At 34.2% G+C, this 27,603-nt stretch overlaps 1 protein-coding gene across 2 annotated transcripts in view; it reads right to left on the bottom strand.

Moving 5' to 3' along the window:
• Window positions 1-27,603, bottom strand: part of LOC149780199 (choline transporter-like protein 4) — a 234,626-nt gene that overhangs the window by 154,493 nt on the left and 52,530 nt on the right. The window lies entirely within an intron of this gene.

Raw genomic sequence — 27,603 nt, 5'->3', positions numbered from 1 at the left:
GGAAATGTATTGTATAGTCTGATAACATCAATGACAATGTTGTTGTTGTTGTAGTAGGGCTTAACGCCATTTTTCAGCACACGATAGGCTATACATGGCGGCCAGTATTATTGGTGGAGGAAGAACCTGGGAAAACCCCGGAATGAACCTCCAACCCACAAGAAGCTACTGACAAGCTTTCTCACATACCTACATTGGCTGAATCCGAGACTTGAACCCACGCTAAGAAGTGAGATGGCAGTGATCCGTAACTGAGAGCACTTTAGACCACTTGGCCACTCACCCCCCCATCAATGACAATGTACTGTATAGTCTGATAACATAAATGGCAATGTATTAATGATACAATACATGTATCCAGTAAGCTGTCAATCATAATGTAATAATGATCCAGCACATGTATCCAATGAGTCTGATAACATCAATGACAATGTATCCAATATCATGTCAATGATAATGTATTAATGATACAACACATGTATCCAGTGAGAGTCTGATAACATCAATGACAATGTATTAATGATAAAAACACATGTATCCAGTAAGAGTCTGATAACATCAATGGCAATGTATCCAATGTGATGTCAATGATAATGTATTATTGATACAACACATGTATCCAGTGAAAATCTGATAACATCAATAACAATGTATTAATGATACAAAATACGTATATAGTAACAGTCTGATAACATCAATGGCAATGTATTAATGATACAATACATGTATCCAGTGAGCTGTCAATGATAATGTAATAATGATACATGTATCCAGTGAGTCTGATAACATCAATGACAATGTATTAATGATACAATAAATGTATACAGGAAGAGTATAATAACATCAATGACAATGTATTAATGATACAATAATGTAATAATGATACAATACATGTATCCTGTGAGTCTGATAACATAAATGGCAATGTATTAATGATACAATACATGTATCCAGTAAGTTGTCAATCATAATGTAATAATGATACAACACATGTATCCAGTGAGTCTGATAACATCAATGACAATGTATCCAATGTCATGTCAATGATAATGTATTATTGATACAACACATGTATCCAGTGAAAGTCTGATAACATCAATGACAATGTATTAATGATACAACACATGTATCCAGTGAAAGTCTGATAACGTCAATGACAATGTATTAATGACAAAAACACATGTGTCCAGTAAGAGTCTAATAACATCAATGGCAATGTATCCAATGTGATGTCAATGATAATGTATTATTGATACAACACATGTATCCAGTGAAAATCTGATAAAATCAATGACAATGTATCCAATGTCATGTCAATGATAATGTATTATTCATACAACACATGTATCCAGTGAAAATCTGATAACATCAATGACAATGTATTAATGCTACAATATATGTATACAGTAAGTCTGATAACATCAATGACAAAATGTATTAATGATACAATACATGTATACAGGAAGAGTATAATAACATCAATGGCAATGTATTAATGATACAATAATGTAATAATGATACAATACATGTATCCAGTGAGTCTGAAAACATCAATGACAATGTATTAATGATACAATACATGTATCCATAAGCTGTCAACGATAATGTAATAATGATACAACACATGTATCCAGTGAAAGTCTGATAACATCAATGACAATGTATTCATGATACAATACATACATCCAGTAAGAGTCTGATAACATCAATGACAATGTATTAATGATACAATACATGTATCCAGTGAGATGTCAATTATAATGTACTAATGATACACATGTACATGGGTATTTAAAAAATGGTATTTACAGCTGCCTCACTAGGCACTCTGCATTAAGTGGCTAGTGTTAGGACTGGTCAGCCTGGCATCAGGATAATGTGACCGGGTGGGACATCATCCTACATGTCTGCGGCATGATGCCCCCAGAGCTAGACATCACTAAAATGACAAACTGCAGACATTATAGCAATATGACTGAAAAATTTTTAAAGCTACATTAAAAATTAAAGTCCCCCCCACACACACACACACACACTTAACTTTGAACATATTGTACTGTCAAGTATGTATTAAGTAGGGATGGGACACAAGTATGTAACAATCAGGGATGGGATACAAGTTATTGTAATTTCCATGATATCCTTAACATAAAACAGATCAAAGTACTGTAAATACTATCTTACTATGTATTCTTCATTCAATATTGGCACCTAAAATTGGGCAACATAATACATTCTCTCTGGCCTGTCCAGTGTTTTGTATCTTTTTAACCACTCAGCCAGTAGAAAGATTTATAAAACAAACAAAAAATGGGTAGAACATACATGACCTGAACTATTAATAGATTTGCATAAAATGCACTCAGTCATGTCTAAAGATACTGTATAATTTCAAGTCATGAATTTATGACTAATGGTGACAGAGTGGCCGCGTGGTCTAAAGCACTCATTGTTCCGGATCACTGCCATCTCACCTCTGTCTGCATTGGTTCGGGTCTCAGGCTCGGCTAGCATGGGAAAGCCTGCCAGTAGATTCTCGTGGGTCAGTGGTTCTTCCCTGGGTTTTCCAGGGTTCTTCCTCCACCAGTTATACTGGCAACCATGTATATCCTATCTTGTGCTGAAAAATGGTGTTAAACCCTAAAACAACAACAAAACAACAACGACTTTTCAAAGGCTGGATTTAGTCATTTGCTTCAAGCAGTATATCGATCATTACCATTCATTTAAAGGATAAAAGTATATTTTCAAATTTAAAGTGATGCTGCTAAATTTCTGAAGACATTAGATTGCAACATACAAATTTAATTATTGATCTGGTGAATTGCTTTCTTTATTTTCTGAATGTGTTGTGTTTGAAGATATTAATACTGTTCAATGGCATCAACTCCATTCTGGCAAATAATGGATCATTAAAAGATTTATGATTAATGTGAGTTTCAATGATTTTATATCAAAGATCTATAATACTTCAGGCTGTAACTTTTAATTTTGTCTTCATTTATGACTGAATGCATCATTGCTAATGGACCGGGAACGTCAGATTATTCTAATGTAATAATGTACTGGGTACATCAGATTATTCTAATGTAATAATGTTATTCTAATGTAATAATGTACTGGGTACATCAGATTATTCTAATGTAATAATGTACTGCGTGCATCAGATTATTCTAATGTAATAATGTACTGGGTACATTAGATTATTCTTATGTAATAATGTTATTCTAATGTAATAATGTACCAGGTACATCAGATTATTCTAATGTACAATGCAAGATCTCAACTTCACATCATTTCAAACTTCTGTCAGCTGATGAGTACCATATTTATATCACACATGACGTACACAATATTTTATATTATTAATTTCATCAGGTTAAATAATTAGAACATACTATGGCATAAATTGCAAGATTTTACTTCTGATCTTAATCTAACCTTCAAAACTAAGGTGTACGGTGCAGCGAGACATGCAAAGTTCCAAGAAAACTACAATGGCCTATGCTGACTGTTCCCTCCTGTGTGGCATGCTATGATCAAGACACATGCATATTTTAACGAGTCTTGAACCAAGAGGTGTGTCAGTTTATTATGGCATTTTCTGATATCATATCAAAACATGGCTTTATACTAAATTATACAGACTGTATTTTACTTGTTTCACTTGACCGCTTCAGTGGCTTAGTGGTTAGATTGTCCGCTTCGGAAGCAGGAGGTCGTGGGTTTGAACCCCGGCCAAGTCATACCAAAGACTTACAAAAATGGTACTAACAGCTGCCTCGCTTGGCACTCAGCATTAAGAGGTTAGTGTTAGGACTGTTTGGTCTGGTGTCAGGATAATGTGACTGGGTGGGACATCATGCTACATGTCTGCAGCATGATGACCCCGAGTGTTGTATATCACTATAAACTGCCACACTGCAGACATTGTATCAATATGACTGAAATATTATTAAAGCTATGTTAAAAATCCTAATCACACACACACACTTGTTTCACTGTGACATACTCTTCATAAGTATATAAGTGAATTAACTTGTTAATTTTCTAAATGACAATAAAATGATTATTGAAAATCACAATTTTTATAGGATGTACTGAATGTGCTTTCATGATTGACCAAGATGACATCTTAGCTCTACTCTCTGGATAGCAAAAGATACAACTGTGGAAGGCAGTTATGAATTAAGCTCAATAACTTATAAAAAAGCAAAACTCAATTTTTTGGTCATGTTGTCAAATAATAATATTCGAGCATTATTTAAACCTATCAGAGAATTGGGAAAATTTTTATTGGTTTTAATAAATTTAAGCAATAATATTTCAAATCAACATTGAATCTATGTACATGAAATTCGGCCACCCAGAGATTGTTCCAAATGATGAAATCATGTGACCATGTTACATAGGACATGACATGGCTCATAGTTACAAGATCTTCAAGAGAAACAAACTCACATCTTTATGAACAAGACAACAGGAATTACCTCCCTTGGATACAAAAGTACTGTCAAGTGTTATAAATAAAGTAACATTTAGATATTACAGGAAGACCAAGTAAATACAAAATATCTGGGATTAACTAAAACATGTATATATGTCATACAATGTAGTCAACAGCCAATAATTTGATTTTGCTTAATTTTATAAATGGTAGACAGTTTCTTATAATGGAAAGAACTTAATTAGATACAGATTTTTTCCACTGCATAATAAGCAATAAACTCGGCCATCGCCAGTACCACTCCCTTGTTGGAAAGGAGGGTTGTGCATTGGGAAGAGCCAAAGAAAAACCAATACAGCAGAAAATTCATTGGATTAGCAGAAATGACTCAGGGGTAAACATATGAAACAGACCAGCCCAATAGGGAAGTGATGTGCTGACAAATCTTTTCTCCACTAAGACTGTTACAAGGATTGGGACTTGGAATGAGAGACATCTGTAAGAGACAGGGAAAGTAGCATCAAAGAGATGAACAGATACAAGCTGGAGATCCTAGGACTGCACGAGGTCCGATGGACAACATCAGGCCAAAGGACATTTTCTCTACTCAGGACTGCCCAACAACGACAAGAACTGAAAGAATGGAGTGGGACTGATGTTGAGCACGAAGATTGTTGTTGTTGTGGGGTTTAACGCCATTTTTCAGCACACGATAGGCTATGCATGGCAGCCAGTATTAATGGTGGAGGAAGAACCAGGGAAAACCCCGGAAAGAAGCACTCAGCCACTTGGGGCCCCTTAATTAGGAAATAAAGGCTTGGCATAATCTAATTTATGTTGTTGTTTTGGGGTTTAATGCCATTTTTCAGCACACGATAGGCTATACATGGCGGCCAGTTTTAATGGTGGAGGAAGAACCCGGGAAAACCCCGAAAAGAACCACCGACCCACAAGAAGCTACTGGCAAGCTTTCCCACAAACCCACATTAGCCGAATCTGAGACTCGAACCCACGCAGATAGAGGTGAGATGGCAGTGATCCATAATGGAGAGCTCTTTAGACCACTCGGCCACTCAGGTCCCCTTCATTAGGAAAAAAGGCTTGGCATAATCAACTTTATGTTATGACATCAATACACAACTTATTTACTATAGTTTCAGGTCATGCACAAAGCACATGGTCTAGAAGAACAGCTGATGAGTGAGATGTATGTGTAATTCTTACCACTTTCAAATCTCTCAAAATAACTGTTTCTGTATTCAACATTGTTCAAGACAGTTGGAAAAATCTAGCTGTTTGGGGGTGGACAAAACTAATTTTAATGGTGCAATACATACCCATTGCTACTGTGCAGCTTTACTTTTCCATTCCTAAAAATCACCTTCTGTTTAATATAAATACACCCGCCCAAAGACTGGAAAATTATAAGTATGATACAATTCACTCATGCATCATTCAGTATGACACAATCCCCTCAGGCATCCTTCAGTATGACACAACTCACTCATACATCCTTCAGTATGACACAATCCACTCATGCAACCCTCAGTATGACACAATCCACTTATGCAACCCTCAGTATGACACAATCCACTAATGCATCATTCAGTATGACACAATCCACTCATGCATCCTTCAGTATGACACAATCTACTCATGCATCCTTCGGTATGACACAATCCACTCATGCATCCTTCAGTATGACACAATCCACTCATGCATCCTTCAGTATGACACAATCCACTCATGCATCCTTCAGTATGACACAATCCACTCATGCATCCTTCAGTATGACACAATCCACTCATGCATCCTTCAGTATGACACAATCCACTCATGCATCCTTCAGTATGACACAATCCACTCATGCATCCTTCAGTATGACACAATCCACTCATGCATCCTTCAGTATGACACAATCCACTCATGCATCCAGCACAGCATATGCAGAATCATATTTTGTACAGATGATGATTCTGACAGGACATCAGAATGGGGTGTTAGAAGGGCATTCAGAATAGCAATGGGTGAATTTTGCATACCCAGTAATTAAAATAAGTTTTACCCCCACTACCAACTATATTTTAATAGCAGTAACACCCACTGCTATTGCACAGCTGAATTTGTCAGGTGGGTACAGGTAGGCTGATGCTCTCTTTATAACTGATCAAAAAGAAATTCACCACTGAGTGAAAGGTCCATGTTACAGAATATTTCTGAAGTGAGAGTCTGCAATTTTCTGTTGAGCTGAGATATTTTTATCTTTAATGTCAAGATAATTCATTTAAAAAAATAATATACTTAATATAACATGGTGCTATAAATCAGAGCCAGATGGATTTTGGTGGATTTTTGTGGGAGGTGTCAGACCTAATCTCAGAATATTAATTGTGGTATACCATGGTACTTATTATGCTTGTTGCTGTTGTTGTGGGGTTTAACACCATTTTTCAGCACACGATAGGCTATACATGGCGGCCAGTATCAATGGTGGAGGAAGAACCCTGGAAAACATCAGAAAGAACCACCGACACACGAGAAGCTACTGGTAAGCTTTCTCACATACCCACATTGGCCAAATCCTAGACTCGAACCCACGCAGAGGTGAGATGGCAGTGATCTGTAACGGAGAGCACTTTAGACCCCTCGGCCACTTGGGGCCCCTACATATCATGTTGAGAAAAAAAATTTAAGGATCCAACTCTAGTATCTAAAATGGGTATTTTCAACACAAAAAAATATTTATTTGAACATAAATGATATTTAACAAAGATGAAATAAAAGATGAATGGGTTCATATGCTTGAATTGTAAAAGGCAATTAAGGACTAATCATAAATAAATTTATTCATTTCCATCCAACAACAGAATAGTATTGTAACATATTATAAATATCCAAACAGTTTTTCACATTTTCTTAAAATTTCAATTCAATTTTCTTAGATTTGCTTAGCAAAATTTTAATTTGACTTATTTTTGTTACAATGTTTTGTTAGCCTGTTCCTTTTTAATTTTCATTTCATTTTCCTGTCACCATTAATTTGTAAAAATTACCTCGCATATAATTTCAACCTCTGGATTGGAATGACAGAAAATGTGTCTGTGATGAAAACGTAACATGTTTTACATATGCAGAATTTTTTTAAAACCACTGTGGTAGAAGAATTAAATATACATCCCAAAGATTGTAATTAAAATATTTTTCCCATAAAAATATTTGTGGGCTTGTATATATTATGTTTCGTATACCATGTATAAATTATTTTGATAAATTTGTCATACTCATAGCGCTGATGACTTTTTTGCAAACAAGGAAATAAAAGAACAATACTGGGAATTAATTTAATAAACAGCAACAAATTTGTTTTAATTTTTAATTGTTATTCAAGTTTGAATATGACCATGACATCACTGCTGATTTGGTTTCTGAGAGTATGTGAATGGCTGGTTAGGCTAATTTGTGCTCTGAACTGTATGTGTACACTTGATAATAGATGCTGCACAGGTTTGCTTTATCAATAAAAGACATGATGCTTTTCTAAGATTTATGTTGCTCATGATTCTGCACTGCCTCTGCAGTTCTCTTCCATTGAAAGTCTGTAGCTATGGATGACTCCCCACCAGGTGGAGTAATCATGTGTGAGATATTTCCAAGTCTCAGGGTCAGTCTTGAAGTGTTGCAAGGATGATGGGAGAAACTCTTTCCAGCATTTTTATGACCACCTTGAGAATGCTTTCCTGTTCAGTTCACCATAGAAAATCTTTCTTGGTAGTCACTTGTTAGACATCCTGATGATGTGGCCTGTCCATATTGTCTGTGATATCAGCAGCTGAGTGTGGATGCTTGAAATGCCTGCCTGTGTGAGAACCTCATTGTCTGGGTGCCTGCCCGTGTGAGGACCTCATTGTCTGGGTCAGTTTTCTCAGGCAGTGCATGTTGTTGTTGTTGCTGTTGTGTTTAATGCCATTTTTCAGCACACGATAGGCTATACATGGCGGCAAGTATTAATGGTGGAGGAAGAACCCGGGAAAACCCCGGAAAGAACCACACACCCATGAGAAGCTACTGGCAAGCTTTCTCACATACCCACATAGGCCACATACGCGACTCAAACTGGCAATTCATGTGAAAATGAGTGAACTTCTTGGCATGGAGCCTGTGAAAAGTCCAGGTTTCACATGCATACAAGTAGGCCATCAAACAAATGGTTTTCTAGACTTTCAGTTTTATTTGCAGACTGATGTCGTTGGAAAACTCCCACACATTTGTGGGTAGTATGGAAAACTCCCACACATTTGTGGATAGTCTGGAAAACTCTTTCTCCACTGGACAGCAATATGATCAAGTACTATATTCATGATATAAATTCATTACAAGGTGGTCTCAATATAAGGTATTAAATGGACAGTATTACAACGAGGAGTACAATATTAAGACCATCTCACTATAAGCCAGTACACTCTATGGCTCCAATGTACTGCTACATAATTTTGAGGGACTTCTATATGCACAATATATTTCACTGTAAGGTGGTCTCACTATAAACTGTATACTCTACATTTCCCATGACTGTATTATTATGAGGGAGTAGTGCTGTATGTATCATATACTTCTCACTATAAGCCAGTATACTCTATGGCTCCCATGGATTACATTACAGTGAGGGACTCCCATGGATTACATTACAGTGAGGGACTCCCATGGATTACATTACAGTAAGGGACTCCCATGGATTACATTACAGTGAGGGACTCCCATGGATTACATTACAGTGAGGGACTCCCATGGATTACATTACAGTGAGGGACTCCCATGGATTACATTACAGTGAGGGACTCCCATGGATTACATTAGGGACTACTATATGCACAATATATTTAAATATAAAGTCATCTCACTGTTGGCTTTATGCTCTGGCTCCTATAACTCTGTTATAATAAGGGAATACTGTATCTTTGATATGTACTCAACTATTATACGGTCTCATCTATAAGGCAGTATACTCTATTGCTCCTATGGACAATGTTATAAAGATGGAGTACTGTAATCAAACTGGAAACTTACTTTCATCATTTGAATCCTGTGCTGCCATTTTGCAAGGAATCACAATCTGTTAATTTAAGACCACCAAGTCCAGGTGAATATAAAGTTCACATTTACTTATGGACTAAAATTGAAAATAAGCCTTAATCTATTGAACTTTATACTGTATACATATTGTACATGACACATTGTTATATACATCACTAATCACTGTAATATAGACACATTAACCAAAGCTATGATATCACAACAGAAACAGTGACAGCAGCTGTCACATTACATTCACTACTAAGGTAAACATTTTACTCTATGTGGGTACGTGGGAAAGCCTGCCAGTAGCTTCTCGTGGGTCGGTGGTTCTTCCCTAGGTTTTCCAGGGTTCTTCCTCCACCAGTTATACTGGCCGCCATGTATAGCCTATCTTGTGCTGAAAAATGGCGTCAAACCCTACAACAACAACAACAACAACAATTTTACTCTGTGTGTTGGCTGATTGTTTACTCTGTGTGTTGGCTGACTGGTTTATTATGTGTGTTGGCTGACTAGTTTACTATGTGTGTTGGCTGATTGATTTACTATGTGTGTTGTCTGATTGATTTACTCTGTGTTGGCTGACTAGTTTACTCTGTGTGTTAGCTGATTGGTTTACTCTGTGTGTTGGCTGATTGGTTTACTCTGTGTGTTGGCTGACTGGTTTATTATGTGTGTTGGCTGACTGGTTTACTATGTGTGTTGGCTGATTGATTTACTATGTGTGTTGTCTGATTGATTTACTCTGTCTTGGTTGACTAGTTTCCTCTGTCACAGAATTGGGTAGGAGTAATATCAATATGTATATGTTGTAAAAAATGTACTCTGGTTTCGTTGCTGCGTACAGCATCAACCGAGGGTGGTATATTTATTTCGGCTTAGTTGCTTGCAGCGGGGAAACTAAGTGTACTTATAGAGCAAATTCTCTAAAAACATTACATTACGACAAGTCCTGTCAGGACGCTCACCCCTATACAGGAGCAAATCTCCAGCTGTAGAGGTAATGAAATTCTTTATTATTATTCGTCTATATGACAGAATTGTTTTTATACTTTAGATGTTTTAGAACATTAATGTTTCAAAAAGACTTCTATCTGCAAACATATTCATTGAATGCAGTAGCTAATGAGCAGGAAACATATATTTATTCTAAATTCTACGGAGAGTCAATACCTAGGGTATACAATGCTATATTATAACTACTATGGTCTGGTTAGAGTTAGCTATTTGTTGCAACCGAACAGACAACTTGCATTTAATTATACAATGTTTGCATTAAACGATTAATGTGTTGGGTAATGAGTTCATGTACGTGCATGCGCTACATACATGACTGAAAAAGTACTTAACCGTGTCACGTGTACTACACGGTTTAGTTATCATTTTAGCTGCCTAAATGCCATGCCGTGTACATCATTTGATGTGGAGTCACCAGCTGTAGAGCTGCTTCATACATGCCTGCCATGCCGTGTACGTCATTTGATGTGGAGTCACAGAACTCTGTGGGGGTTACTGTGATGTATGCGCTGTGTTTGGTGACGTTGGATCAGAAGAGGGGACTGGTTTTCGCAGTGCGAGGGACCAGGTCTTAGCGACCAACGGGTCTGTGATGTGAGGGATCCTTCAGCAGACCGAGAGGAGCGGACCATGCGTGGGTGCTTCTCTGACCATTACTAGAGCACGTGGAACCGGAGTTAACATCTTGGTCGTCAAATGGGCGCCAAGATAGTTGTAGTGTTCCATGTTATTTCTACAATTGCATTTATGTCATTCCATTCATTACTATCGTTATATGAATGATCGATAGGTTCACGTCATTCATTCCTATTGTTATATCGTTATATGAACGATCGATAGGCGAATAATTACACGTATTGCTATATCATTATGTGAACGATCGATAGGCGAATAATTTCATTCATTCGTATCGTTATATGAAAATATTGTTATATGAACGATTGATAGGTTTATGTTATTAATTCCTATTGCAATGCCGTTGTGTGAATGATCAATAGGTTTATAATGTTAGTTCCTATTGCAATGTCGTTTTGTGTGAACGAACGATAGGTTCATAATGTCATTCATCCCTATTGCTATGTCGTTATATGAACGATCAATAGGTTCATCATTCCATTCATTACTATCATTACATGAACGATCCATAGGTTCATGTCATTCATTCCTATTGTTACATCGTTATATGAACGATCAACAGGTTCATAATGTCATTCATCCCTATTAAGTTGTTATATGAAAGATTGATACGTTCATAATTACACATATTGTTATATCGTTATATGAACGATCGATAGGCAAATAATTACATGTATTGCTATATCGTTATGCGAACGATTGACAGGCGAATAATTTTATTCATTCATATCGTTATATGAAAATGTCGTTAAATGAACAATCAATAGGTTTATATCAATTCCTATTGCAATGCCGTTTTGTGAACGATCGATGGGTTTATAATGTTGTTCATTCCTATTGCAATGCCGTTGTGTGAACGATCGATGGGTTTATAATGTTGTTCATTCCTATTGCAATGCCGTTGTGTGAACAATCGATGGGTTTATAATGTTGTTCATTCCTACTGCAATGCCATTGTGTGAACGATTGATAGGTTCATCATTTCATTCATTTCTATTTCAATATCTGGTTACGATCGATAGTTCATAATTTGCACTGCTTTTCAATATCGTTTTATGAACGATAGGTTAGTAATTTACACTGCTTTTCTAAATCGTTATTTGAACAATACATGATTACATTCTTTTCTAAATCGTTATTTAAATGATACATAATTACATTCTTTTGTAAATCGTTATTTGAACGATACCTTCAAGGCTTTTTATATTGAGGTGTAGGTCACTTTTATTTTGTTGATCAGTGATAGGAATTCACGTTTGTTTTGAAATTCCATTTGTTAAATTAATGTGGATCAGTGATAGGAATTCGTTTGTTTTGAAATTCCATTCGTTAAATTAATGTGGAGTTTTGTTTTCTTCGTTGAGTTAATTGTTGATAGTTCCATGTTAGGAACTTTATAATTTTCTTTATCTTTTGATTATAATGGTGTCAGATTTGTTATATTTAAATTGCGTTTATAAATAAACATCTTGTAAATGCAGTTGCTTTTGGTGTCTTCCCTAATCCAGTCCCAACCGGCTTCATCCTGTGACACTTGTGTTGGCTGACTGGTTAATCTGTGTGTTGGCTGATTGGTTTGCATCACTGCATTGTTGCCAGGACCAAGCAGTATGTGATAACAAAATTTCATGAGGAAGTGACTTGATAATACTGGGTCATCATACAATAAAACAAGATGGCATGAGGAACATTGATTTAAATTTAAGTGCAAACAGACTTAACATACCATATATACTTATATATCAGTTGGGTCTAACTGCAAACAATACAGACCCTAACCTGCCACTGCATAATGTGCCTGCAGATCTGGGCCTATGATGCTTGTTCTATAATTACTCCTTACAAACTGCATAGACCTAGATCAGAAGAAGCATTATGTAATGGAAGATCTGGAACAATACACTTACGGTAGATCTGATTTGTACATGAGTATATATAATAGTCCAATGGGGGGGGGTGATTAGGATTTTTAATGTAGCTTTAACAGTTTTTCAGTCATATCACTATGATGTCTTCACTGGTAGTTTATAGTCATGTCTAGCAATGAGGTATCATGCCACAAGCATGTAGCATGATGTCCCACAATAGAATATCAAATATACTGGTATTACTAAAAATATAATGAAGCAACATATAATGCCAAAATTATGATTGTCCAAATAGGTTTGCTAAAAATTAGTTTTATTGTACAAGTTTCAAACAGAATACATAAATTTTTCACTAACGTATCACTAATGAATCTCTGTCACACTACTGTTGCAATATGCCTAGGCAACATGATGGCAAATTATGGCAACAATGTGCCACAATGTGGGAGCAGGTGCTTGGACAGAATAATGCAGCTTCATTCTTTACATAATGTTATCAGCAAAAGGCAGACTTGTATTTTTGGATGCAACTTTATTTCCATTTTGGCAGATCTTGATTCCATTAAACTGATGGTTATTAATGTCAGAATCATAACCAAAATTGAATACCAGTCATTTATTAGACTTAAATAAATTGACAAAATGAAATAAAAGTGGTTTTGGGTCATGCAGACAGAAAGTATGACCCCATTTCCATGTAATAAAATCCAATTAAATAGACTCACATATATGATATCATGTACTGTTTACCTTTTGATTCACTAATCAAATTACAGTTTTCATGTTTATTAAAGTGAACAACATTAACCCTCCCTAATAAAAATTACAACACTGATTCTAATATGTCTACCAAAAGTACAAAGGATGTCAGTGCCTGTCAGATCTACTTACTGTAAGCGCACCTTGATTTTAATCAGACTCAACCTAATAATAATCCATAATCCAACAAAATATGATCCAACAAAATAAAGTACAAAATGAATGACTGATGTGCAAGGCCTGCAGCAAAGTAAACTGTCAACAGTACAATTAAATTCTGCCATGCTGGATGCAGCCATCAATGCCTAAGTGGATTAGACCAGGGTACAGCAAAATAAATTAATTTGTAAGCTGACATATGTGGGCTTCAACCTAAATAGTAGAGATCATTTTTTCCTTGACCTTATTTTAAAATTGATCTATAACAAGAACAAAAGCAACAACAGTCCTTGATTTTTTCAGACCTGTAAACCCACAAGTAAAATATATGATCGCTTAAGTCAGGCCCAACTGTGAGTTACACCCACCCTGATCTGTCATTGTGCCACCAGATCTTAGTCTAGGTGTTCTTTTCAGTTGGAGCTGACTTGTACGTGAGTACGGACAGTATTCAAAATCATGCAAAAATTTACTGTTCACAGCTAAAATTTTGTTTTCCCAAATTAATGGGCCCTGCTTGTTAGTGAAGCTGGGTTGGATCATATAATGATTCATGTAGGGACAGGTCTCCATCCTGATAACACTGTTCATGGGAACCATAAAAGTCAGCTATACTAGGCCATTATATAATGAGGTATATAGCAACAAGTTTGTCATAATGCACTGCATATAAAAAATATGGTATTTAATGCTGTCAAACCACATTATAATTGATTCTCATTAGTCAAGAACTAAATTAAGTCAAATAAGTGGCACTGATGAAAGATAATTTACCCAACTTAATCCAATCCAATATGTCATACCTGCCTTATAAAAAGGATTAGTGGTATACTAAAGGATGTTATTGTGAGGGACTACTTTGACCAGCTTAAATATTACAAACTTCTGTAAATTTGTTAATTTTTTTGTTACTTTAAACATATTCTAATAAGTCAAGGGGCATAGAGTGGCTGAGTAGTCTAAAGCGCTCTCCGGTACAGATCACTGCCATCTCACCTCTGTCTGCGCCGGTTCAAGTCTCAGATTCAGCCAATGTGGGTATGTGAGAAAGCTTGCCAGTAGCTTCTCGTGGGTCGGTGGTTCTTTCCGGGGGGTTTCCTCTGGTTTTTCCTCCACCATTAATACTGGCCGCCATGTATAGCATATCGTGTGCTGAAAAATGGCATTAAAACCCGACAACAACAACAACAGTAATGAGTCAACATCTGCAATCCCACAAAAATGTCCCCATGTCATGTTGGATTGCACTATAGAGTTAGCTCCTTCTGTCCTCATTAGAACCTCTTCACTTTGGAGGTACATGTAATTTTGTTTCTCCCAATATGGCAGTGCTGAATAAAGTTTAAATTGTTTTTAATGCTGATCAAACCAATAAAGTTAACAAGACATAAGATGTATTTTATATATAGTAACAAGACATAAGATATATTTTGTATATAGTAACTAGACATAAGATGTATTTTATATATAGTAACAAGACATAAGATGTATTTTATATATAGTAACAAGACATAAGATGTATTTTATATATAGTAACAAGAATTAAGATGTATTTTATATATAGTAACAAGACATAAGATGTATTTTATATATAGTAACAAGACATAAGATGTATTTTATATATAGTAACAAGACATAAGATGTATTTTATATATAGTAACAAGACATCATAAAGATGTATTTTATATATAGTAACTAGACATAAGATATATTTTACATATAGTAACTAGACGTAAGATGTATTTTATATATAGTAACAAGACATAAGATGTATTTTATATATAGTAACTAGACATAAAATGTATTTTATATATAGTAACAAGACATAAGATGTATTTTATATATAGTAACAAGACATAAGATGTATTTTATATATAGTAACAAGATATCATAAAGATGTATTTTATATATAGTAACTAGACATAAGATGTATTTTACATATAGTAACTAGACGTAAGATGTATTTTATATATAGTAACTAGACATAAGATGTATTTTATATATAGTAAGTTTTACAAGTGGGTTTCAGCACCTAGTTCCCTCTCTGGAAGTATGCTGCTAACAAGATGTGGGCTTAGTAAGAAATATTTTTCAGATTTTGGTGAATGTTGTGATGACGATTATAATAGTCACGACAATAATTTTCATAAACTTGTGCTTACATATTATACAATCCTGTACCTCCACAGTATTTAGTCCTGTACTTCCATATTACACAGTCATGTACTTCCATTTTATAGTCCTGTAATTCCATATTTATTTAGTCCTTAGTTATTATACAGTCCTGTAATTCCATATTGTACAATCTTGTAATTCCATATTACAGTCCTGTAATTCCATATTACAATGTCCTGTAATTCCATATTATACAGTCTTGTAATTCCATATTTATTTAGTCCTTAGTTATTATACAGTCCTGTAATTCCATTTTATACAGTACTGTAATTCCATATTATACAGTCCTGTAATTCCATATTATATAGTCCTGTAATTCCATATTATACAATCTTGTAATTCCATATTAGTCCTGTAATTCCATATTACACAGTCCTGTAATTCCATATTATACAGGCTTGTAATTCCATATTTATTTAATCCTTAGTTATTGTACAGTCCTGTAATTCCATATTATACAGTCCTGTAATTCCATATTATACAGCCCTGTAATTCCATATTTATTTAGTCCTTAGTTATTATACAGTCCTGTAATTCCATATTATACAGTACTGTAATTCCATATTATACATTCCTGTAATTCCATATTATACAGCCCTGTAATTCCATATTTATTTAGTCCTTAGTTATTATACAGTCCTGTAATTCCATAATATACAGTACTGTAATTCCATATTATACAGTCCTGTAATTCCATATTATACAGTCCTCTAATTCCATATTATAGTCCTGTAATTCCATATTATAGTCCTGTAATTCCATACTATACAGTCCTGTACTTACATATTATATAGTTCCCTACTTACACATTATAGTCATATACTTACATATCATATAGTCCTGTACTTACATATATACAGTCCTGTACTTACATATTATACAGTCATGTAATTCCATATTATTTATGTACTTATATATTAATTGGTCCTGTACTTCCATATTATTTAGTCCTGTACTTACATATTATATAGTCCTGTACTTCCATATTATTTAGTCCTGTACTTACATATTATATAGTCCTGTACTTCCATATTATATAGTCCTGTACTTCCATATTATTTAGTCTTATACTTACATATTATTTAGTCCTGTACCTACACATTATACAGTTCTGTTCTTCCATATTATACAATTCTGTACTTCCATAGTATTTAGTCCTGTACTTACATATTATATAGTCCTATACTTACATATTATTTAGTCCTATACTTACATATTATTTAGTCCTGTACCTACATATTATACAGTTCTGTTCTTCCATATTATACAATTCTGTACTTCCATAGTATTTAGTCCTGTACTTACATATTATATAGTCCTGTACTTCCATATTATTTAGTCCTATACTTCCATATTATATAGTCCTATACTTACATATTATTTAGTCCTATACTTACATATTATTTAGTCCTGTACTTACATATTATTTAGTCCTATACTTACATATTATATAGTCCTATACTTACATATTATTTAGTCCTGTACCTACATATTATTTAGTCCTGTACCTACATATTATACAGTTCTGTTCTTCCATATTATACAATTCTGTACTTCCATAGTATTTAGTCCTGTACTTACATATTATATAGTCCTGTACTTCCATATTATTTAGTCCTATACTTCCATATTATTTAGTCCTATACTTACATATTATTTAGTCCTATACTTACATATTATTTAGTCCTGTACTTACATATTATTTAGTCCTATACTTACATATTATTTAGTCCTATACTTACATATTATTTAGTTTTATACTTACATATTATTTAGTCCTATACTTACATATTATTTAGTCCTGTACCTACATATTATACAGTTCTGTTCTTCCATATTATACAATTCTGTACTTCCATAGTATTTAGTCCTGTACTTACATATTATTTAGTCCTGTACTTACATATTATTTAGTCCTGTACTTACATATTATTTAGTCCTATACTTACACATTATTTAGTCCTGTACTTACATATTATTTAGTCCTGTACTTACATATTATTTAGTCCTATACTTACATATTATTTAGTCCTGTACCTATATATTATACAGTTCTGTTCTTCCATATTATACAATTCTGTACTTCCATAGTATTTAGTCCTGTACTTACATATCATACAGTCCTATACTTCCATATTATTTAATCCTGTACTTCTATATTATTTAGGGGGCGCTCACCAGATAATACGTACTTTTGAGAGAGTGACGTATGTAAGGTGAAGTAGTTCGCATTTAAAACATGGACAGTGGAGAGAATGTTGGCATACCTCTATGCTACATTAATGTAATGTGGATGATATTTCTTTTGGATATTGTACTTTTGGAAATTTTACATGATTTAAGCACACTGCTAACTAAAATGACAGCTCCCTTGTGTTAAAAAAAATCAGTCTGAATTAGTCTAAAGTATACTATACATAGCAGCTTTTAAAATAGGAAAATGAATTTTGCCAGACCAGACAATACACCAAAATAAAGGGAATTAAAGGTTCTTTGCATTATACCTAAGATATACAAGGTCTTTTTTAAATAGCCAGTATAACCAGTGAGGAAAGCCGGGGAAATTCTTTTTCTTTAAAATCCTAACCCTATGCAAAATAAGAAACTGTACAGCACCACCTTAATCCTGTACTTCCACATTATTTAGTCCTGTACTTCCATATTATTTAGTCCTGTACTTCCATATTATACAGTCCTTAATTCCATATTATACAGTACTGTACTTATATTATTATACAGTCCAGTACTTACCTATTATACAGTTGTGTACTTCCATATAGTGTAATGTACTTCCATATTATTTAGTCCTGTACTTCTATATCATACAGTCCTGTACTTCCATATTTTTCAGTCCTCAGGACTGTACTTCCATTTTATTTAGTCCTGTACTTCTATATCATACAGTCCTGTACTTCCATATTATTCAGTCCTCAGGACTGTACTTCCATATTATTTAGCCCTGTACTTCCATATTATATAGTCATGTACTTCCATTTTATAAAGTCCTGTACTTCCATATTATACAGTTCTGTACTTAAATATTATTTAGTCCTGTACTTACATATCATACAATCCTGTAATGACATTTTATACAATTCTGTACTTCCATATTATACAGTTCTGTACTTAAATATTATTTAGTCCTGTACTTACATATCATACAATCCTGTAATGACATTTTATACAATTCTGTACTTACATTTTATACAATTCTGTACTTACATTTTATACAATTCTGTACTTACATTTTATACAATTCTGTACTTACATTTTATACAATTCTGTACTTACATTTTATACAATTCTGTACTTACATTTTATACAATTCTGTACTTACATATTATACAATACGGTACTTACATATTATTAGGGATGAAACAGCTGTGCTGATATGATTCAGATACACAGCTGCAAACCTATTTCCAGTATGCAAACTATAGACAGACATATAATTATCATATATTTACGTGCAATTCCCATTGAGGAAAAGATAACAACAATACTTTCAGACTGACTACCTGTTTGTAATTGCATTTTTATCCAATGTTTTAGGCCATTTGATAATGGTTCCCTTTATTTCCCTTTATTTTGTACAATATCAATGATTTGAAAACATCTTATTAACAATTTCATGTCTCAGTTACATGTGTAAGACATTACGATGTTATCTTCAAAACTAAAAATAATGCAATTTCCTCATGCAAAGAAAATCTCATCCAGAACAAATTAGGGCATGGGAATAAGGTTGAATACCAACAAAATCTATCACGTTTTATTTCCCCACATATGCAAAAGACTGCTGCAGCCATAGGTACTTGTATTTTATTAGTGAAAAAAGAAAACCGCCGACTGCATCCTGTCCAATTCCACATTTTTTAAACTTACCTACAGTTATTCCATCAGCACCAAATTCATTCACTAGTTGAATGTCTCTGCACAAAAAGAGAAATTCCATATTTGTTCCCTATGTACAATTTAAGGAGAGATGATGACAGGATTTTATCTTAAGGGAGGCCTCCCCCTTTATCAAAGACAACAGGAGGGGAGGAAGAAATGTTCAAAGGTCATTATTTATTCTTCCTATTCGACTTTCTTTGACCTCTAGCAAAATCAACATCTTTGACAGGTGTCACCTCTTGGTGTATAAGCATTAATCTGTTAATTACTTCTGAGCATACTCTGTTCCTTTTCTTGGTATCAACATGGTTCTGTGCTTGTTTCTGATGGGGCATATACATAGCTAGCTTTGCCAGCTTGAATATGTTGGGAAACTGATCTTCATGACTATTATGTACAATTTTCCAAAGATCATCTTCTGGATACATCTGGTCCAAAATAGGCGTTTTCACTAACATAAACTTCATTTGTTAAATCAGTATTTTACTGACTTAATGTCAAATTTCTTATCTGTTCCATAATGCTGTAAAAGGGTATTTAGTCCATCAATACTCCTTAATTTCATTTTTCTTTACCCTTATTTTATTCAATTTATCTTAACCCTGATATGGATAAATGTATGCGGTTTTGTAGCATATGATCCGCAGGGCGAAACTGGTTAATTAAAGAAAAAGAAAATTGCATTATATACGTTTAAATTTATATTTAACACCATTATGGGCTCAAAAGCACTCACTGGTATCTTCATTAACACTTTCCCTGGGCTCCAATAATCTGATATGCTTATAACTTTAAAAATTATTCATCAGCATGCATTTGCCAAATGAACTCTTAATGAACCACCCAAAATCTGACATTTTGGTCTTATTAGGTAGACCTTATTTTAAACACGCATTTGTAAAACTTTTTTTAGGAATGGTTTCAAACCACACCATAATGCTTATTCCTTGGCACAGTGTGCTAATCAAATTTAGTTTCATAGCCATTCATGTCATGCTTGAGGAACCCAGATGTGGAACAGTTGCTATCCAAAAAATGTCGCAACAAGAATGGTTAAATAAAAATTGTATATTTCGTCAAGCACATTTTCATATGTGGGACTTTCAACAAATTAGTGGGAGTTCTCACATTTCACCATTCTCAAGTATGCGAATTCATACAAATTATGCATGATTAACGCATGAGCAAAGACTGACAGCATCTCCGTGCTAAATACTTCACATATCTAATGACTTTCCCCGCAAAGATTATGTTGCTCTGGCAATGATTCCTGTTTGTCACACAGAGAATAAGCTACATTGATTTCTGACATAGATGATAAAAACGTTTCTTCGTTTTTTATTTTACCTCGAAAAATGCATTTTATTATGTTTTTTTATTTATTTGCATTTTTTATATTTGGTACTTTCATTTTTTTTTATCATCGGCCATACAGGTGGTCCTCTGTCATACTCTAGATCACTGCTCTAGATAACAAATATCGATCAATAATGAATCTATAATGCTAGCCTATGATACTTTATGTAAACATGCTACAACATAGTGCTGATATCTGGTAGTGTAGGCCAGGCGTGATCAGATCAGTCAGATGGTGATAACGACACTGAGTGAAAAAAAATTCAATGTTATCTGGACTACGGTTTAAAACTTTTGACATTTTTTCATATTTGTATCACTGAAACTTTAAAACTGGTATGTAGCATGTAAATAAGTAAAATATTGATTTTTGTGTTGCCTAAAAACTACTGGAACGTTTTTTTTTTTTTATTCATTGAGAACAAAATGTGTTTTCTTTACATTTTTTATTTTAATTTTAACGTTTTTAACATCTATGATTTCTGACTGGTGGTTATTGTTTAACATGGACCGTAACAAGCCATAACCACAAATGAAAAGTCAATATAACATATTTCACCATGCAACAAACCGGTAGCGTAGCTTTCAAATCGACCAAAGCAGTCAAGATACAATTCAAAGTAGAAACATTGCGTGAAAGTGGTTATTAAATGATGAGTCAAGTACTTCATAATATGAACACATTTGGAATGTATGCTGAACATACTTCTGGGTTAAGATAATTAGCATGGAATAGGGGGGCAGATCATGAACCCTGTCACTTTGTGTTAACTTGTAGACAGCGAATGGGTATTCTCGAATAGTCCTTTTCAGTTTTACTAATAAACATGGATGTTTGTGACTGCAAATGCTGTTTCAGATGGATTATAATTTTACAGAATAACAAGGCAACTAATAATAATTATTCATGACTGCTGAAAACTAAAATACCATGCATACAGTAAGTATCGTTTTGTATTGATTCCCTGTCTCTTGTAATGTATGTGTATCGTTTCAGCAAAGGTATTGATGCATCGATATATCAATAAATCGATTCACCCCTACATATTATAGTCCTGAACTTACATATTCAGATCCCATCACTTGCTATGCATAATACACATACAACCACAGTCATCTCAACTATGTCAACATGGGTTTGCGGCTTAGCCTCAGTCAATGTGGGTATTTGTGAAAGCTTGCCAGCAGCTTCCTGTCGGTTGGGGATTCTTACTGGGATTTCCCAAGGTTCTTCCTCCACCAGTTATACTGGCCACCAAGCATAGCATATCTTGTGCTGAGAAATGGTGTTAAACCCCAAAACGACAAACAAGAAGAAGAAGATTAATAATGCCAGGGGGTTTTTTTGGGGGGAGGGGAGTGGGACCTGCATGTTTTACAACAATTATCTTCTCTGTCATTCTGACAAGAGTATCCTGGTGCTTCCCCCACATAAATAACATTCATGTATGAAATATACAACCGAATGTATTGCAATTACATCATTTTGAAAAACGTACAAAAATTTATAATCCTACTGTCTGATTGCTTATGCTTACAAACCTTGATAATCCAACTGTCTGATTGCTTATGCTTACAAACCTTAATAATCCAACTGTCTGATTGCTTATGCTTACAAATCTTGATAATCCATCTGTCTGAATGCTTATGCTTACAAACCTTGATAATCCAACTGTCTGATTGCTTATGCTTACAAGCCTTGATAATCCAACTGTCTGATTGCATGTGTAAATAAAATTGCAAGAGACAGATAACTTGTTCCTAGTCAGAATTACTTAAAATCTCTGCAAAAAAGACTCAAAGCAAATGAATAAATCTGAATAGTACCATGCAGATGATCTGAATAGTACAATGGAATGGATCTAAATAGTACCATGGAATGAATATGAAAAGTGCAATGGAATGAATCACAATGGAATGAATCTGAATAGCACCATGGAATTAATATGAATAGTTGCAATGGAATGGATCTAAATAGTACCACGTAATTAATCTCAATAGTACCATGAAATTAACCTAATAGTACCATGGAAATGATCTGAACAGTACAATGGAATGAATCAGAATAGTACAATGGAATGGATATATATAGCACCATGGAATGAATACGAAAAGTACAATGGAATGAATCTGAATAGCACCATGGAATGGATCCAAATAGTACCATGGAATGGATCTGAATAGTACAATGTAATGGATCTGAATAGTACAATGGACTGGATCCAAATAGTACCATGGAATGGATCTGAACAGTACAATGGAATGGATCTGAATAGTACAATGGAATTGATCCAAATAGTACCATGGAATGGATATGAATAGTACAATGTAATGGATCAGAATGGAATGAATCTGAATAGTACAATGTAACGGATCTGAATAGAACAATGGAAGGGATCTGAATAGTACTATGGAATGAATCTGAATAGTACAATGTAATGGATCTGAATAGTACAATGGAATGGATCTGAATAGTACAATGTAATAGATCTGAATGGAATGAATCTGAATAGTGCTTCAGAATGAATCTGAATAGTACAATGGAATGAATCTGAATAGTACAATGTAATGGATCTGAATAGTACAATGTAATGGATCTGAATAGTACAATGTGATGTGATGTGATTTTTTATTTTAACGTAGCTTTAACAATTTTTCAGTCATATCGCTACGATGTCTGCAGTGTGGCAATTTATAGTGATGTCTAGCACTGGGGCATCATGACGCAGACATGTAGCATGATGTCCCACCCAGTCACATTGTCCCGACACCAGGCCGACCAGTCCTAACACTAACCTCTTAATGCTGAACGCCAAGCAAGGCAGCTGTTAGTACCATTTTTTAAGTCTCTGGTATGACTCAGCCGGGGATCGAACCCACAACCTCCCGCATCCGAGGCAGACGCTCTAACCACTAGGCCACCGGAGCGGTTGAATAGTACAATGTAATGGATCTGAATAGTACAATGGAATGAATCTGAATAGTACAATGTAATGGATCTGAATAGTACAATGGAATGAATCTGAATAGTACAATGGAATGGATCTGAATAGTACAATGGAATGAATCTAAATAGTATAATGTAATGGATCTGAACAGTGCTATGGAATGAATCTGAATAGTACAATGGAATGGATCTGAATAGTACTATCGAATGAATCTGAATAGTGCTATGGAATGAATCTGAATAGTACAATGTAATGTATCTGAATAGTACAATGGAATGAATCTGAATAGTACAATGTAATGGATTTGAATAGTACTATGGAATAGATTTGAATATTACTATGGAATGGATCTGAATAGTACAATGGAATGGATCTGAATGGTTTAATAGAATGGATCTGAATAGTACAATGGAATAGATATAAACAGTACAATGGAATTAATCTGAATACCAAATGTAGAAATGTTTAAAAAAATCAATAAATGTAGGTTTAATATAGTTTTTCTTCATATGTGAACATCTTTATTCAGATATGAACTAAATTATAATAAAGAAATTTTAATGTTCACATCTTAGTCACCTCTTGAAAAAGATGACATTATTTTAAGGGTGATCTAAAATACATTAATACAAAGCACTCCATAAAACTGATCTCTACTGTGTGTGATATGTCCAAGTAATACTGAAACACTACATAAAACTAATCTCTACTGGATAGGATACATCCGAGTAATGCTGAAGCACTACATAAAAATAATCTCTATTGCATGGGATACATTTGAGTAATACTGAAGTACTACATAAAAATTATCTCTATTGGATGTGATACGTTTGAGTGATACTGAAGCACTACATAAAGCTGGTCTCTATTGGATGGGATACATTTGACTAATACTGAAGCACTACATAAAAGGTATCTCAAATGGATGGGATACATTTGAGTAATACTGAAGCACTACATAAAAGTTATCTCTATTAGATGGAATACATTTGACTAATACTGAAGCACTACATGAAAGGTATCTCAAATGGATGGGATACATTTGAGTAATACTGAAGCACTACATAAAAGGTATCTCAAATGGATGGGATACATTTGAGTAATACTGAAGCACTAAATAAAACTAATCTCTACTGGATGTGATACATCCAAGTAATACTGAAGCACTACATAAAACTAATCTCTACTGGATGTGATACATCCAAGTAATACTGAATCACTACATAAAACTAATCTCTACTGGATGTGATACATCCAAGTAATACTGAAGCACTCCATAAAAGGTATCTCAAATGGATGGGATACATTTGAGTAATACTGAAGCACTACATAAAAGGTATCTCAAATTGATGGGATACATTTGAGTAATACTGAAGCACTACATAAAACTGATCACTACTGGATGGAATACATTTGAGTAATACTGAAGCACTACATAAAAGTGATCTCTATTGGATGTGATACATCTGAGTAATACTGAAGCACTACATAAAACCAATCTCTATTGGATGTAATGCATCCAAGTAATACTGAAGCACTACATAAAACTGATCTCTATTGGATGGGATACATCTGAGTAATACTGAAGCACTACATAAAAGTTATCTCTATTGGATGGGATACATCTGAGTAATACTGAAGCACTACATAAAACTAATCTATTGGATGGGATACATTTGAGTAATACTGAAGCACTACATAAAAGGTATCTCTATTGGATGTGATACATCTGAGTAATACTGAAGCACTAAATAAAACTGATATCGTGTGTTGCATACAGAGGATCTCAAATGGTGAGTCCTTAAATACTGAATGTATTAAATGAATTAAATAATGTCTAGCCTTGGTGAGAAAAAGTTGGAATTTTTTTTTTACTGATTTTCATAAATATAATATTAAATCATTATGCATTTGCAAATCTGTTTATCAAGTAGTTTTATTTTGATGGAAATTATTAAGAGAGAAAGGAGGAATAATTGTGTTCATTCTGACTGAGGTGTGCACCTTTCATATGTTGTGCATAAATATAGTCCCTAAGATGCAGTTTTACAACTGTCAACATTTAAAACTAGATTTATTTTGCAAATTACAAATCAAACAGCAAGTGTCCTTCCCCGCAAAAATAGAACATTTTACACAGACAAAACAATTTTTCAACACTGAATGTTCAATGCATGTGATGTCAAAGTTGGATACCAGTTAGGGTAAACAATTTAAAATAAAGTGTGCCATGTGCCAGTTTCACTACTAAACATTCCATTACTCAGATATTCATGTGAAAGGATGATTACTGGATGCCAAAATTCCCTGATTTATTTTAGTGCATTTGAGACCAGACATTTACATTATCTGATTGGAACATTAGACTGTAGAAGACATAAATTTTATTGTCAGATTGCATCAATTAAACCTTAGCTCATTTTTACTATTTTACCATGAAAAATTATGTGGTTGATTTAAATTCTGTCAGATGGGAGACCAGTTTATGTTCACATTCTTCTGTGAACAGAGGTGAGTTTATATACTTCTAAATTAACAATTAAACCTGTGATGCTTGTATATAAAGCAGACTCCATGTTACAAGTATATCTCCCACCCATCCACACCACTCTGTATTAACTGACCAATACCCTTAGTTTTATTTGTTGTTGCTGTTCTTGTCATGGGTTTTTTTCCCTCCAATTTCAATTTTAGGAATCTTTCAGAAATTAGCCATCAAAATGTTGATAGTAAATTTTTTAAAAATGTTCCAGAAAGCAGGGTTCTGAAAATTTTCAACTCAACATCCCAGTCCAAAATATCTGAAATTGGGTGGGAAAATTCCATCTCATCAACAGAGTCCAAAATATCTGAAACTAGTTTGGGAAAATTTCCACATCGCAGTCCAAAATACATGTATCCAAAACTGGAATGGAACATTTCCATGACAACATTACTGCCCATGTAACTAAAATGAGTGAGAAAAAGGTCAGAGGAATGGTGATTGTACCCTCACGAAGAACCTCCCTACTATGGTGGCCATATTGGATGTCCAAGCAGCTACATTTTTATTTTAGACAAGTTAGACCATGGAATGAGCGTAACATTTTAATGCAATTCTCCAAGTACTTTACAAGGAAAAGCAATAACAAATGTGTGCTATAATGTTGGCAGATTACCCAAACATGAAACCTATATCACTATTTCTAAGGGGAATTTAAAATTCAATGCTTCCTGATAAATCCCTCTCTTATGTCATGCAACAAAATATGTTTTGCTTGTGAGAAAT

This window comes from Sinohyriopsis cumingii, chromosome 16 (assembly GCF_028554795.1).
Source record: "Sinohyriopsis cumingii isolate HCF-2022 chromosome 16, ASM2855479v2, whole genome shotgun sequence".
In the NCBI taxonomy this organism is placed as follows: domain Eukaryota; kingdom Metazoa; phylum Mollusca; class Bivalvia; order Unionida; family Unionidae; genus Sinohyriopsis; species Sinohyriopsis cumingii.
This window is presented reverse-complemented; position numbering and strand designations above follow the sequence as displayed.